Genomic DNA, 15,182 nt, shown 5'->3' on the forward strand with positions numbered 1-15,182 from the left:
ACATTGTTGCGGACTGATTTTCATAAGTAACATTGTAATTAATAACACATGTTTTGTTTCACTGTTGAACATGTGGTGTGATTATAGGATTTAAATGTTCCTAACATAGGAAAATAAGTTAATTTCACGATTTTTTTATAGGTCTATAGTAATAACGTTTTTCATGAGTTTTGGCCGTATTGAAATGGCTTTAAGTGTGGTATACCAATAGTAGTCATAACTATCGGGATCACTTATATTTAATACACACTAAGATATGATGCGCGCTGGTTACACTATTTACTATTATGAGATAATAGGCGGAGATTCTGGGAAGTAGGCGTCGTATTAGACATAGGAAACAGTCAATTGAATTTTGATAAACAGACTAGCCCACCGATCTGCAAACCCTTGGATCCGGAAGCACCAGACGAACCTCCAAGCGACCCTCAAGAAAGAATAGTGATAGAAAAGGTTAAGACAAGAATGGAGAAAAAGAAGAGGAGAAAAAAAAAGGGGTAGTCAGGCCAAGATACTCCTGGCACTGAACAAGACCGTATAGTCATATAAAAAATCATGTAGAGTAATCAAAAAACAATTCAAATACCTCAGAGCCGAAGCTCAGAGTGTGGAGGAGTCTTCACCAAAAGCAAGTGATGGGAAGAGTCCTTCAAACAGGGAGAGCGCATAGACACCCCCCAGCAGCAAATACACATTTAACCACCTCAATACTGGGCACTTTCACCCCCTTCCTTCCCAGACCAATTTTCAGCTTTCGGTGCTCTCACTTTGAATGACAATTACTCAGTCATGCTACACTGTACCCAAATGAAATTTTTTATCATTTTGTTCACACAAATAGAGCTTTCTTTTGGTGGTATTTATTCACCACTTCATTTTTTATTTTTTGTGATATAAGCGAAAAAAGAGCGAATATTTTGAAAAAAAAACATTTTCTACTTTCTCTTTTAAAAGAAACCAAAAAAATTTAATTTTGTCAAATTTAGGCAAAAATGTATTCTACCACATGTCTTTGGTAAAAAAAATCCTGATAATTGTATGATCATTGGTTTGTGTGAAAGTTAGAGTCTACAAACCATGCTACGCATTATTGAAAATGTATCAATCCTAATGCACTGATGGCCTAATGCACTGATCTCATTTCTTGAGGTCCTAAAGTGTCAGGACAGTAAAATAACCCACCAAATGACCCCTTTTTGGAAAGAAGACAGTCTGAGGTATTTAGTAAGAGGCATAGTGAATTTTTTGAAGTTGAAATTTTTTCCCCACAATGCTTTCGAAAAGAATTTTTTTTTTTTTTTTTTTCTTCACTAAATTGTCATATTTACAAGTTATTTCTCACACACAGTGCAGGCATAATTGCAATTACACCCCAAAATACATTCTGCTATTCATCCTGAGTATGGCGATACCCCATGTGTGAGACTTTTTCACAGCCTGGCCCCATACAGAGGCCCAACATCCATATAGCACCATCAGACGTTCTAAAGGCATAAATTGCACATTTCATTTCCTGAGTACCTATCACATTTTTGAAGGCCCTGGAGCACCAGGACAATGGAATTACCCACAAAATGACCCAATTTTGGAAAGAAAACAACCCAATGTATATTCTGTGAGACATAATGAGTCTTTTGAACATGTCATTTCTTTCCACAAGTTTTAGGAAAATGTGGAAAGAAAATGAAAACGTATTTTTTTTTTTTCTCACAAAGTTGTCAATTTAGAAGATCTTTCTGGGGGGCGTGTCCGGATGCACACTGAGGAGGACGTGGGGAAGCTGGGCTCCGAACAGGCAATCTCAATCCACTGCCATCCCAGCTCCATTACACCCTGGCGATTCTCCATCACGCTCCATCTGCCTCCTGGTCCCTCCTGCCTTCCCCCTGGAGGGGTCTTTTTTGAGCCAGAGCGCCCGCTCCGGGCCTACAGGCCGCGCCGCAGTGCGGGCGCCAGCCGCCATCTTGAGCCCTGCTGTCTGATCCGAGCCTCCTGCCTACTACATCAATACAGGAGGTGTCTGGACGCTTTCAGGGGGTCGGCTGTCTGCTGGGTGGCTGGGGTCACGAGATCGGCCGGTCATCCGAAGAACACCGCCCGGGATCCCTGTGTATATAGACCGGAACGCCGCGGCCCGCCACCATCCTGAGGCCTGCCGGCCTGGCCTCCCTCATCTCGGGCTTACAGCGAGTACTAACTGCACATCCCCTGCACATCCAGCCTCCCCTGCACATCCACACTCTGCAGTGCATTTCATCCACTATAAAATCAGAACTTTGTTCTTTAAAAGCATGTGCAGAGGTCTGTGTACCCTGCGGGGAGTGGGTGCTACCCAGCCGGCTGTCCCTGTTAGGAAAGACCGCAGCTTCGTCCTGTGCCTGGAAGTAAGCGGCCATCTTGCTACTCCTGCTGCACCAGACTCCAGATCTCATTTCCCTACTTCACTCCTCCAGCATCGCATTCCCTTCCCCTTCAGAGTTTATTCAATTGATAGACTTATAACCTCACAGTGATTAAAGGGAACTTATTTGCACTTGCCTATTTTATCCAGCAGTGGATTTGCAGACCCTTTTTTTTTTTTTTTTTTTGTGAATGTAAACTGATGTGACCGTGAAGAGCCCCGTCCAACTGCCGGCCCTACAGTTCCAGCTATGCCCGCCAAGACACCTAAAACTCGCTCTACAATAGGCAAGAGATCCGGAAAAGGGGTGAAACCTCACTCCGCTGTCTCTGGCTCTATTCAGCAATATTTAGCTGGCGCACGTAACAGTCAAGCTAGAACCTCCCGTCAGAGTGTTTCCCCTTCCTCACATGCTGCCTCTATAAGGGAAAGCTCTCCTGCTTCATCCTACTGTTCAGATCTCATGGAGGACCCAGGATCCCCCATTGGCTCAGAAATGACATCGCTGATGAGTGGTCTTAAAAAAGAACTGGCGGGAATGTTTCACAGTTTGGAAAAATCAATTAAGAAAGAAATTACCGCCGTAAGATCTGACATGTCCCACCTCTTAGCCAGAGTGGAGGAGTCGGAGCAGCGTCAGGACTCCCAAGCAATTGCCATAAAGGAGTTACAAGAGACTGTTACCCAGCTAGCCTTTGCTCATCGTGCCTCTCTATATAAACTTGAAGATCTTGAAAACCGCAACCGTAGGAACAACCTACGTATCAGAGGCCTACCAGAAGCAACTAGAGACAATGATCTAGAGCCATCGATCCGTGGAATTCTCAACACAATTCTGGGTAATCCTGTCACTGACCCACTGCGATTTGATCATGTCCATCGTGCACTGCGCCCTCGTAATGCTAATTCAGACCAACCCAGAGATGTCATTTGCCGTCTGCACTATTTTGAGGATAAAAACCCCATCATGACAAAACTTCGCAACACCCCTAACATTGACTTTGATGGCGCAGTCATTAACATCTTCCCTGATCTGTCCAAAGAAACTCTTGACCACCGCAGAGCCCTAAAACCACTTCTTGAGCATTTACGCACGGATGGAATCAACTACAGATGGGGTTTCCCAGCTTGCTTGATAGCTACCAAAAATGGCCGATCTCACACCCTACGCTTCCCAGAGGAACTCCCTACCTTTCTTCAAGATCTTAATCTTCCTCCAGTTGAGCTCTCGAGCTGGCAAGACCATGTTCCGAAGTTTTCAAACCCCTTTGACCCTCCATGGCGGAAAACTCCGTCTAAGAAAAAGCACACCTCGATCCCCGGATCCGCACAGAAGCATGGCTGAGATATGCCTCTTTCTACTTGTTTTGGCCTCTCCTTCCACCCTTTTGTTGTTCTTTCCTCTCTGTGTAGACTGACGCCCATTCTTCAATAATTGTTTGACTCTGGTCAGACCCTTTGAACTCTTTTTTTAGCCCTTTTTGGCTTAAGGGGTCTAGACCCGACAGTTTTCTTCTTTTGGGTATCTTTTGTTCCAATTATAGTTCGCACTTTTAATGTTTTGGTTATCAATGGTTAAATTGCAAAGAGAGGAGGAAGGGTGGGAGAAAAGAGAGAAGAAAGGATAGGAATATTATTGTTTTACATTTTTTTTTTTTCTCTTTTTTTCCTTCTCTAAAATTCTTTACTGGAGCTCATGTTATGGTATTTCATGTACTTATAATGTACTTTTTCAACAGGCCGAATGTTGGCGGGGCATATTGCTCCTTCACTCTTTCACCTCGGGGCGCCCTCCGCCCCCCCTTCCTTTTGGGGTTGGTGAGACCGAGCGGCCTGTAGGATCTTTTACCTGGACTCTTCGTGGAGTTCCAGATGGCCGCTTTTTCTTTCTCTCCCCTCAGGGACCACTGCAGATTTCTGCGTGTTTTTCTCGTAATTCCCACACTTGTTTTGATTTATTTGTATGCTTCTTCTGTATGTTATTTCCCCTTTTTCCTACTCCCTCAAACCTTTTTTCTCTACCCCTCCCTCTCCCTCCCCCATTCATGTTGGCATGCATGGAATTTTAGAGTAGGATATACCTCTCTGCTGCACCAATGGCAACTCTGACAATTACATCATATAATGTTCGAGGCCTTAATGTCGCTACTAAACGACACCAAGTGATGCGAGCTAAAGCGCAATAATTGCTCAATTGCCTTCCTTCAGGAAACACATTTAACCCACACCACATCGGTCAGATTGACCTCACCCCACTTTCCGCAGTGGTACTACGGTCTTTCTGACACTAACAAAGCAAAGGGTGTTGCCATTGGTTTCAGCAGTAGGGTATCTTTTTGTCTAACGGAAATGCTTACAGACGACCATGGTCGTTTTCTCTTCCTCAAGGGCTTTATAGGTAACACCCTTTGTACGTTTGCAAACATATACTCCCCAAATCAGAATCAACCAACCTTTCTCTTGCAAACCCTCACTAAACTTTCACAATTTGCTAAAGGCATCATTGTCCTCGCTGGTGACATAAATATGCCCCTTGATCCTATAATGGATACGTCCCAGGGCCGCTCTAACATTTCATTTAAACGTTTAGCTTTTGTTAAAAAAAGGCTCTCAGATCATCAACTAATAGATGTATGGCGCCTGCTCCACCCTAAAGATAAAGACTATTCACATTTCTCTGCAACACACTTATCTTACTCAAGAATAGATAATATATTCCTTGATCACTTCCATCTTCCTCTCCTCAAATCTGCCCATATAGGTACAGCAACCCTATCCGATCACGCACCTGTGACGATGTGTATGACCATGCCCACCTTATCTCGTACCACAAATAACTGGAAACTTAATGAAGCTCTCCTTTCTAACCAAACTGATGTTAGCCTCTCATCTAAAGCATTATTTTAAAGAGAATACATCCTCCTATGACCTCCCCATCTGTTGTTTGGGAAGCGCATAAGGCAACTATAAGGGGAAGTTTAATTGAGCTCGGTGCTAGGAAGAAGAGGGAGCATGGTCATCAAATAGCACAGGTCCTGCAACAAATAGCTGACCTTGATAAACAACATAAACTATCACTCCATAGCGCACATCTTAAAGCCCTCACGCTTAAACGCGAAGAACTACAAACCCTCCTAGACTTAGACACTAAAAAGAGATTTCACCGAATATCACAAAAATTTTATGAATGGGGTAATAAGCCAGGCAGATTACTAGCTAGGTCCCTTAAAGCGAAACAAACACAATCATTTATCCCTAAAATTAAACTTCCATCGGGTGAATTAGTGCATGCAACCCCCCACATAGCTAAAGCCTTTTTTTTTTTTTTTTTTGCCACTTCAGTTAACTTTGTCCAGAGACTGTCGTCAGAATGTTGTTCACGTATGTCCCAAATCCAGTCACATCATTGTGGCTTTTCAAAACATTCCCTCTTTTTTTTTTTTTTTTTTTTTTTTCCCCTTTTTTCCTTTTTTCCTCTTTCTTTTCTCCTTTTTTTTTTTTTGTTTTTTTTTTTGTTTTTTAACTGTATAAGTATTATATTACAGTATAGATTTCAATGTATAGATAGTTACAATAATACCACGTTGCAGAGTGCGTAGCATACGAGGTCGATTGACCGCCTATTCTCCTGTAACTATTATGCATATCCGTATATTAGTACCTTTCTTTCCGGTGAGCCCACCCACCTGTGCCCCCCCACCTCTTTACCCTCTATATATTCGAGGCACATCCGATGACCGATATAGGTTCCATGCATTGTTCTTTTCTCGGCTCTGGCTACTGGGCTGCTCTTAGCTCGACCCACCCCATTGATAGAGAGCGGATAATCTCGGCACTAGGACAGCACGGATGGCGGGCACGGCATTGTTTGAATCCACAGGTTCCACATTCTTACAAATTTATTATATCTGCCTGACCTAGTGTAGAATGTTCTCTCGCTCCACACTGTGGAGTTGACAGTTCCCAACCAATCTTCCGGGGTGGGGGGAGTTCTTGATTGCCAAGACTGTGCAATTAGTTTTCTAGCTTGGAACAGGCATCTTGCTACCGCTACCGCAGCGTTCCTGTCTCTCGGTTCGTTGGTGACGTGCCCCAGCACACAGGTCCTAGGATCTAACTCTAGATTAGTTTTAAACGTAGTGTTTATTTTCTTTACGATCTCAGGCCAGTACCTCGCTAGTTTTGGACACCTCCAGAACATATGGATCAGATCACCTGTTCCCCTGCATCTGGGGCACTCATCGTTGGTTCGACGACCAAACATGAAGAGCTTTCTTGGCGTGTAGTAGGACCTATGCAATAGCATCAGATGGGAGGCCTTTTGTGAGGGAGAGACCGACACCTCCGATCCAAGTTCCAGGATCCTTTTCCACTGTATGTCGGTTATCTCCCCCACATCGGTCGCCCACCTGTCCCTACCCCCGAGATAACCTACATACGTGTTTATTTTCTTTATTAATTGAGTGTATGTCTCTGTGATTAACCCCTTAGAGGTCTCTGATTTGATTATTGTTTGTAGTAGTGGAATCTTACACCATGTGGGGGGTTGCCTTCCAAACTGCTTGCTTAAGGCGTGTCTAATCTGTAAATAGCTGTAGAATACACGGCTTGATAGCCCGTATTCGTGCCTCAGTTCCTCAAAGGGTTTCAGGGTATTCCCCTCATATATCTGAGTCAGTCGACGAATCCCGTTCCTCTCCCACAGCTTGCTCCTGTCAACGGATAATAGTTCCTGCAAGTTCTTGTTATTCCAGATTGGTGAGTATTCTGAGATCCCCTTGTACCCCATTATTCGCTTAGCTGTCTGCCAGACCCTGGTAATCATTTTAAGTGTCGAAGACTCTCCCTGTAGTGAGTCTGCCTCCAATGCCTCAACCAATGAGCTATGTGGGCTTCCCTGCAGAGCAATCTGGGCACTCTTACTTCCCCCCCCCCCCGTCAATGGCGCATCCCCCGAGTTGCTGTAGCTAGGCTGCCAGAAAGTAGGTAAACGGGTGGGGGACCCCCAGTCCCCCCTCCGAGGCGGGGCACTGCAACTTTTGTAGGCTTATCCTGGCCTGTCCTTTTTTCCAGATTAATTCCCTAAAAAGGGATTGGATTCTTTGAAACCACTTCTCCCCGATCCATACTGGGGAGTTGTGGAGCAGGTATAGTAACTGGGGCAGCCATACCATCTTGATCAAGTTGGCCCGGCCCGCCACAGATAGGGGGAGTCTACACCAGATGTCGCGTTTTTTTTTAAGTTTTAATAGGAGAGGGACCAGGTTGTCTTCAATAAACGCACCAGGGTCCTTGGACAACACGACACCAAGGTACTTCATTTTCCCCGTAACTCTCAGTTGGGGTAGGCTCATCGAGATAGGATTGGCCAATGGATCGACCGGCAGGAGCGATGATTTCTCCCAATTGATGGTCAGCCCTGAGAATTTTCCAAAGTCCTCCACTAGGTGCATTACTTTCTCCAGTGAGGAGGTCGTGTCCCCAAGGAAGAATAGGACATCGTCCGCAAAAAGCGCTATTCTCTCTTCCTCGCCCTTTCTATGGTAACCCTGTAGTTCAGGTGATGATCTCACCACTCCCGCCAATGGCTCCATAGCTAAGACGAACAACAACGGGGATAGGGGACAGCCCTGTCTTGTCCCTCTTTCGAGGGACAAGCTTTCCGAATAGTCATTGTTTATCTTGAGTCTTGCCTTTGGATGATTGTAAAGAATTTTTAACCAGTTGATGAATACGGGGCCAAATCCAAACTTCTCCAGCACCCACCAAAGATATTCCCACTCCAGGCTATCGAAGGCCTTGGCGGTGTCTAAAGACAGTATGGCTCTAGGCCCCGCGTTCTCCGTTGGGACCTGGAGGTTCAAGTATGCCCTTCTGATATTGGTGCTGGTAGACCGACCGGGATGAATCCCGACTGATCTGGGTGCACGAGTTTTGCGATACACTTGTTTAATCTGGACGCTAGCACCTTTGCTACGATCTTGGCGTCCGAGCACAGTAATGATATCGGTCTATATGAGGTGACTTCCAATTGGTCTCTTTCCTCTTTTGGTATCACCACTATGTCGGCCTCCAGCATTGATGCGGGTAACCTCCCGTCCTTAGTCGTCTGTTCCAGTACTTTTAGAAGCTCCGGAAGTAGGACCTCCCCGTACTTTCTGTAAATCTCCAATGGCAGACCATCCGGGCCAGGGGATTTCTGGCCTGACAACTCTGCAACAGCCTTTTGCAACTCCTCCAGGGTCAGGGGAGACTCCATCTCGCTCCTGTCCCCTTCCGAAAGCCTGGGCAGATCCACCCCTTCCACAAACCTGTCCATATCGCGCCGGTCCGACCCCCGGCGCGACCTGTACAGGTCCCTATAGAATGTGGTAAAGGTCTCTAGGACCTCGGCGGGGTCAGAAGTAATCTCTCCAGCCGGTGTCCTAATTGAAAGAATGGCCGATGGGGATAAGTTAGACTTAGTTATAAGTGCCAGCATTCGACCTACTTTCTCCCCTTCGCCATAATAATTTTGCTTCTGAAACAGTCTTTTATTTTCTGCTCTTCTATTAATTAATTCCCTGTATTCTTGTTGTTTACTGAGCCAGACCTCCTGTTTTGCGGGGGTTGGGTCCGCCACATATTGTGCTTCTGACTCCGTAGCCTCCCTACTAGCCCTCGCCTCCCGTTCCCTTGACTTTTTCTTTACTATGACAACCTGTTGGTGTAATAGTCCCCTAAGGAATGCTTTTAGAGTGTCCCACACTACCCCCGCAGGGGCTGTGCCTGCGTTAAGCGTTACAAACTCTTTTAGTTTGGAAGTAACTTCTGCTGGGCTGCTTATTAAATCCAGCCATAGTGGTTTTATTGTCCACCTTTTCCGGCTGGATCTAGCATTTAAATTCAGAGTCAGGATCAGGGGGGAGTGATCTGAGATACCCCTCGGCTTATACTCTATATCCCCTATTATTTGCCGAGCTTCACTATTGCCTACTGCCATGTCTATACGTGAGAGAGTGGAATGTGATCCCGAATAACAAGAATACTGTCGGATTTTTGGGTTATGGGATCTCCACAGGTCGCACCACCCAACCTCTTCCAGAAGTTGGCCTAGGCGGCCCTCCGATAGCCTTTCCGCCCGATTTATAGGCGGAAATCGGTCCATTTTGTTATCCAAAACTGCATTAAAATCCCCCACCAATATTATCGGTACATCTAGCTTGCTCTCCACAAATTCCAACAGCTCCAAAACGATCTCTGTTTTAAACGGAGGAGGGATGTAAATATTTGCTATTACCAAAGGCTTATTTTCCACGACGCAACTCAAAAAGACATAGCGACCCAACGCGTCGATTCTGGCTTCCCTGCAGGAAAACAAGATACCTCTCCCCACTAATATGCTCACCCCTCTTGAGTATGAGGTGTAGACTGAGTGATACTGTTCTTGAAATTTATAGTTCCGAACATGTAGTTTGGTATCATTAGTGAGGTGAGTTTCCTGCAGGCAAGCCAGTCCAACGCCATGAGCTTCCATTGCTGCGAAAACTGCTGCCCTTTTAGCTGGGTCACCCATGCCCCTGATATTCCAAGAGCCTATCTTTAGCATTTCAAAAGATATTTTGGTAGAAAAGGCAAAAGAGCAACAAAGAGAAGAAAAGAAAAAAAAAAAGAAAAAAAAGAGCCAAAGAGAGAAAAGAAAAAAAGTGTCCAAAAGGAACGGGCATTTCATTTGTGTGCTAGTGAATACCAAGTTATTCGTGAACACTGTGGTTGTGTTGACCAAGAAAGACAAAGAATGAACAATAAGTAAGTTGGAGAGGGGCAGAGAGCCCCCGCGTCCGGGGGCTCCCCCCCCCCCATATTTCCTAGCTGCAGATACAAACCCCACGTGCTGGTATACTTTACGTTTATTTTTACAAACCCACCCTTCGTGACTATGTGTGCCTTGCATTTACCCCATTGCCTAACCCTGTGTCTCACTATAGACCCCCCTTCCCCCCCACCCTCGGCTTTGTGCATCCCCCTTGTTGCCGCCCTTGTTCGTGACCCCCCCCCCCTCTGCCTAGTTAGGCTAGCCCTAGGGGCTGTGCTTGTGACCTTTTTCCACCCTCCCAACCATACAGAAAATACCTCCCCATGCTTATACTAAGAAAATATATTGTGACTCACTACCACACTCTTCCCCCCCCCTCCCCCCCTCCCTTCACCCTCCTCCAGACCCCCAGGACAACATTTAAAGCATACAAAACTAGTGAAATCACATCCTTCCTCCGTGCTTCCATCTCGCATACCCCCCCTTCCCCCCTCCCGCGTCCCCCGTGTCAACTACTGGTTGCTATGAAAAAAGAAACAAAAAAGGATATAAATAAGAAAAAAAGAAAAAAAAAAAGAGAGAACACAGAAAAAAAAAAAAAGTCACGTTGTCCTTTTTTCCTATCCAGGTTTAGCCTTGTTTAGCCCCTAGCTCTGCAGGTCCGCTTTGTTGTCATCTAGCCACTTTGTTGCCCCTGCTGTTGTGTCAAAAAAGTGGGTGGACCCCAAGGCAGTGATACGCAGTCGTGCAGGATACAGTAGGGCGTATTCTAAATTATAGGTCCGCAGATTGCGCTTAACGTCCCTGAATTCAGCCCTCCGTTTCTGTAGGTCTGGGGAATAGTCAGGAAAAAATAGAATCTTGGCTCCATTGTATAGAATATCCCCCAGCTCTCTGGCCCTACGCATCAATGTTACCTTGTCTCTGTAATTTAAAAGCTTCATTATTAATGGCCTGGGATGCCCTCCAGGTGGTGGGGCCCTAGTTGGAACTCTGTGGGCTCTTTCAATAGCAAAGAGGTGGGAGAAGGTTTCCGTCCCGAATATTCCCTTAAGCCACTTCTCCAGGAACTCCTCAGGGTGGGGACCCTCACACCGCTCCGGCAGGCCTACCATCCTCACGTTGTTCCTGCGAGACCTATTTTCCATCTCCTCTATTTTAACTTTGTGTAAGCCCATCTGCGTTTTTAATGACTTGAGCTCTTGCTTCAATGGGGCTAGTTCGTCCTCAGCCTGGCTAACTCTCTCCTCCAATGCAGTCGTTCTAACGATAGTCCTTTGCAGTTCTTGGCTTAGCATAGTTATCTCTTCTTTTAATCCCGTCAACTGGTCGCACAGGTCGCTTAGGGAAGCCTTACAAGAATTAACAGCACATAGAACATCTTTCAATGTGGGTTCAGCTTCTGATAATGCGTCATGCGCCGCAATCTTGTTAGCTGCTAATCCCGCGGGCTCACCAGCAGTTTTATTACTGCTCGCCATTTTTGTTGTGTGTGTTGCCGCTGACCCTTTTCCTAGGCTCCTCCTGTCCCCTAAGCCCCCTGCATGCGGCCCGTCCTGCTGCTGCTGGGTGTTTTTGGATGGAGATAAGGTAGAGAGATGTGCAAATTTTTCCAGTTTAGCCGCGGCGGCAGCTGCCGCCTGGCTCGCCTTTTCCTTTGATGTGCGGGTCGTTTGGGAGCTAGCATTATCCTGCTGTTGCAGTTCCTCTCCCTTTTTCCTGGTCATGGCTTATTAGGTAAGTTAGGGGAGTGTATGGGAGGATTGAGCTGCTCGCGGGGTTAATACTTTCCCTTCTCCCTCTCTTTGCCTTACCCGTTTGCGGGTACCACTAGGGTAATTATCCACTTTTAGGACTAGGCGGTGTTTCAGCTCTATTCAATTAGTGTAGTATGGCGTAGGGTTAGCGTCTCTCTTTTTGATGCAGCCCTCCGCTAGCCATCAGGGGGTGTCTTCTCTTCTAGTAGGCACAGATCGCTATGTGTCAGATTGTCAGGTAGCCCAATCCTACCTAAGTGCCAAGGCTAATCGTTAAGTGACAGTATGTCAGGCTGCCTGGGCCCACCTAAACCTTCCCCTCCCCTTGTCTGTGGTAGTAAACTAAGCCTTAAAAAGAAAAAAAATGGGAGAAAACAGTCCACCCCTGGTGTAGCTGCAGAGGTTAGTACCTTAATACTGCCAAATGCCTGGGCAGCGCAGGGACGCCTCTGGGGCTTAATCCCCTCGCCGATAATGCACGCCGTCCGCGCTGCTTCTCCCCGCCGACACCTGGGCCATAGCCCGGGCAACTGTTACAGGCAAGCGGCCTGAGCTCCTCCGCGTCTGTGTCCTCTCCCGAGCGGCTGTGTCAATGCGCCACCGGCACGCTGGGGGGGCAGTAATAGGGGAGCCAGGCGGCCAGGAAAACGCCGAGGTCTGCGGGGTGAGGAGGCTCCGGCAGTCGGGCCGGAACGCTGGCTGGATCCAGTAATCACGGAGACATCGGGCTGGGGGAGGCTCACTCGCTCTCACTCTGACATCCGGTCACGCCCCTCGATGAGGGGGGGGAATATCCTTGAGCTAAAGCCTTTAGAGAATTCTATGCGGATCTTTATAATGTTACGAACGGTTTAGCCCCTCTACCCCCATCTGAGAGGCGCTCCCGAATCCTCTCCTATTTGAGGGCGGCGAACCTCCCTAAATTATCTAGGACAGCCCTTAAGGAATTGGAAGAGGACTTTTCAATTGAAGAATTCCAATCCGCCTTACAATCTTCCCCATCGGGTAAAGCCCCCGGCCCCGATGGTTTCACTATCCTTTATTATAAGACATTTCAAGATATCCTACTCCCTCGTCTCACAGCATATGCGAACTCTATCTCCCAAACCTCAGGCTTACGTCCAGAATCCCTTTCAGCACATATCACTGTTATACCTAAACCCGGTAAGGATCCCACCCTTTGTAGCAGCTTTAGACCAATCTCTTTGATAAATACGGACATTAAATTATTTGCCAAGGTGATGGCCAACCGCATTCTCCCTTTCATACCTAGTTGGATTTCGACAGACCAGACCGGTTTCATACCGCATAGAGAGGCTAAAGATAATTCTTTACGGACGACTTCCCTAATCCAATATGTTCAAGGATGTGCCCAGCCCACCCTACTCCTTTCTACTGATGCTGAAAAAGCATTTGATAGGGTGGACTGGGACTATCTTAAGTTGACCTTACAACAATTTGGTTTGGGCCCGAAGATGTTCCATCGCATTTCTTCACTGTACTCCGCCCCATCTGCGCAAATTCGCATAAACGGCTCACTGAGTGATCCCTTCACCCTACACAACGGCACTAGGCAGGGATGTCCTCTCTCCCCCCTCCTCTTTGCTATCACTTTAGAACCGTTCCTAGCCACAATTAGACACAATATTAATATACATGGTATCCAGGTAGGAAGTAGAACTCATAAATACGCTGCTTATGCTGACGATATACTCTTCTTTATCCAACAACCGCGTATCTCCCTGCCCAATTTAATGTCAGCATTTTCTACCTTCCAGATGATATCAAACTTTAAAATAAACCTCTCCAAATCGGAAATCCTCAATATTAACCTCCCTAGGGCAGAAGCGACCTCTTTGAAGCCCCTCTTCCCATTCAGATGGGAACAGACCCATATGAAGTATCTGGGCATATACCTCACACCTAGACTACGCTCTCTTTTTAAATATAATTACATTCCATTATTAAACAGCATCAGAGCAGATCTAAGAAAGTGGTCCAATCTATCCCACTCTTGGTTAGGGAAAATCAACATAATTAAAATGAACATTCTTCCCCGCGTATTATTTATTTTTAAAATGATTCCACTAGGCGTCCCGGTGGGGTTCTTCACTATACTACAAGCAATGATTTCCCGATTTGTTTGGGGGAACAGTCGCCCCAGAATATCCAGAGACGTTCTCTTCCGCTCCAAATGCTCTGGGGGACTGGCACTCCCAAACTTTAAGACCTATTATCATGCTGTCATATTATCCAGAATCGCAGATTGGATATACGCGATTAATTCAAAATTATGGGTGCAACTAGGGTTGCCACCTCATCCCTTTAAACCCGAACACATATGAATTACACAGGTTCCGAGGCTAATTAAATGCAGATAAGGCAACAAGTGAGTTTAATTACCACCTTAATCAGTCACAGAACCTGTGTAATTAATATGTGTTCGGGTTTAAAGGGATGAGGTGGCAACTCTAGGTGCAACTAGAATACTCTGAGTGGAGCCGATCTCTCTGCTATCCCCTGGATACCTAGAACCCATAGGCACACTTCCCACACTGTTGCCACACTCACCACGTCTTCACTAGATATATGGGATGCCATATGCAGGAAATTTTCCTGGACTTATGACTCCCCCCTGATGCCTCTCCTCAATCACCAGTATTTCCTTCCAGGTTTACTGGATCCAGGATTTAAATCCTGGTCCCCAGAAGAACCTCTTCTACTACATCATGTTATACACGCCAACACAATAAAACCTCTTTCTCCGATTCTCAGAACCACACAACTCACATTTTTGGACAAGTGGAGATATCATCAATTACAACGCTTTTCACATTCCCTCCCTCACCCGTTACGAGGTTTACAAGATTTAAATGGTATAGAAGAAATATTTTACCCAAAAGATCCCCCTTTGCACGGAATCTCTCTGTTTTATAAGGCTCTTACCGACCTCTCTAACCCTGGGTATCCGCATTTCTTGGCAAATTGGGAATCAGACTTAGACTCCCCCCTAACAAACACTCTGAAAGATAAAATCCTGACACTCACTCATGTCTCCTCACCCGCTTCCAAGATGGCAGAAGTCAATTATAAACTTCTTTCCAGATGGCATTACACCCCATTTAAAATGCATCGAATGTTCCCCGATAGCTCCCCGTTGTGTTGGAGGAGCTGCGGGAACGAAGCTACACACGCACATATTTGGTGGCACTGCCCGCTCATCCGTCCT

This window comes from Aquarana catesbeiana, linkage group LG07, assembly GCF_042186555.1.
Source record: "Aquarana catesbeiana isolate 2022-GZ linkage group LG07, ASM4218655v1, whole genome shotgun sequence".
NCBI lineage: Eukaryota > Metazoa > Chordata > Amphibia > Anura > Ranidae > Aquarana > Aquarana catesbeiana.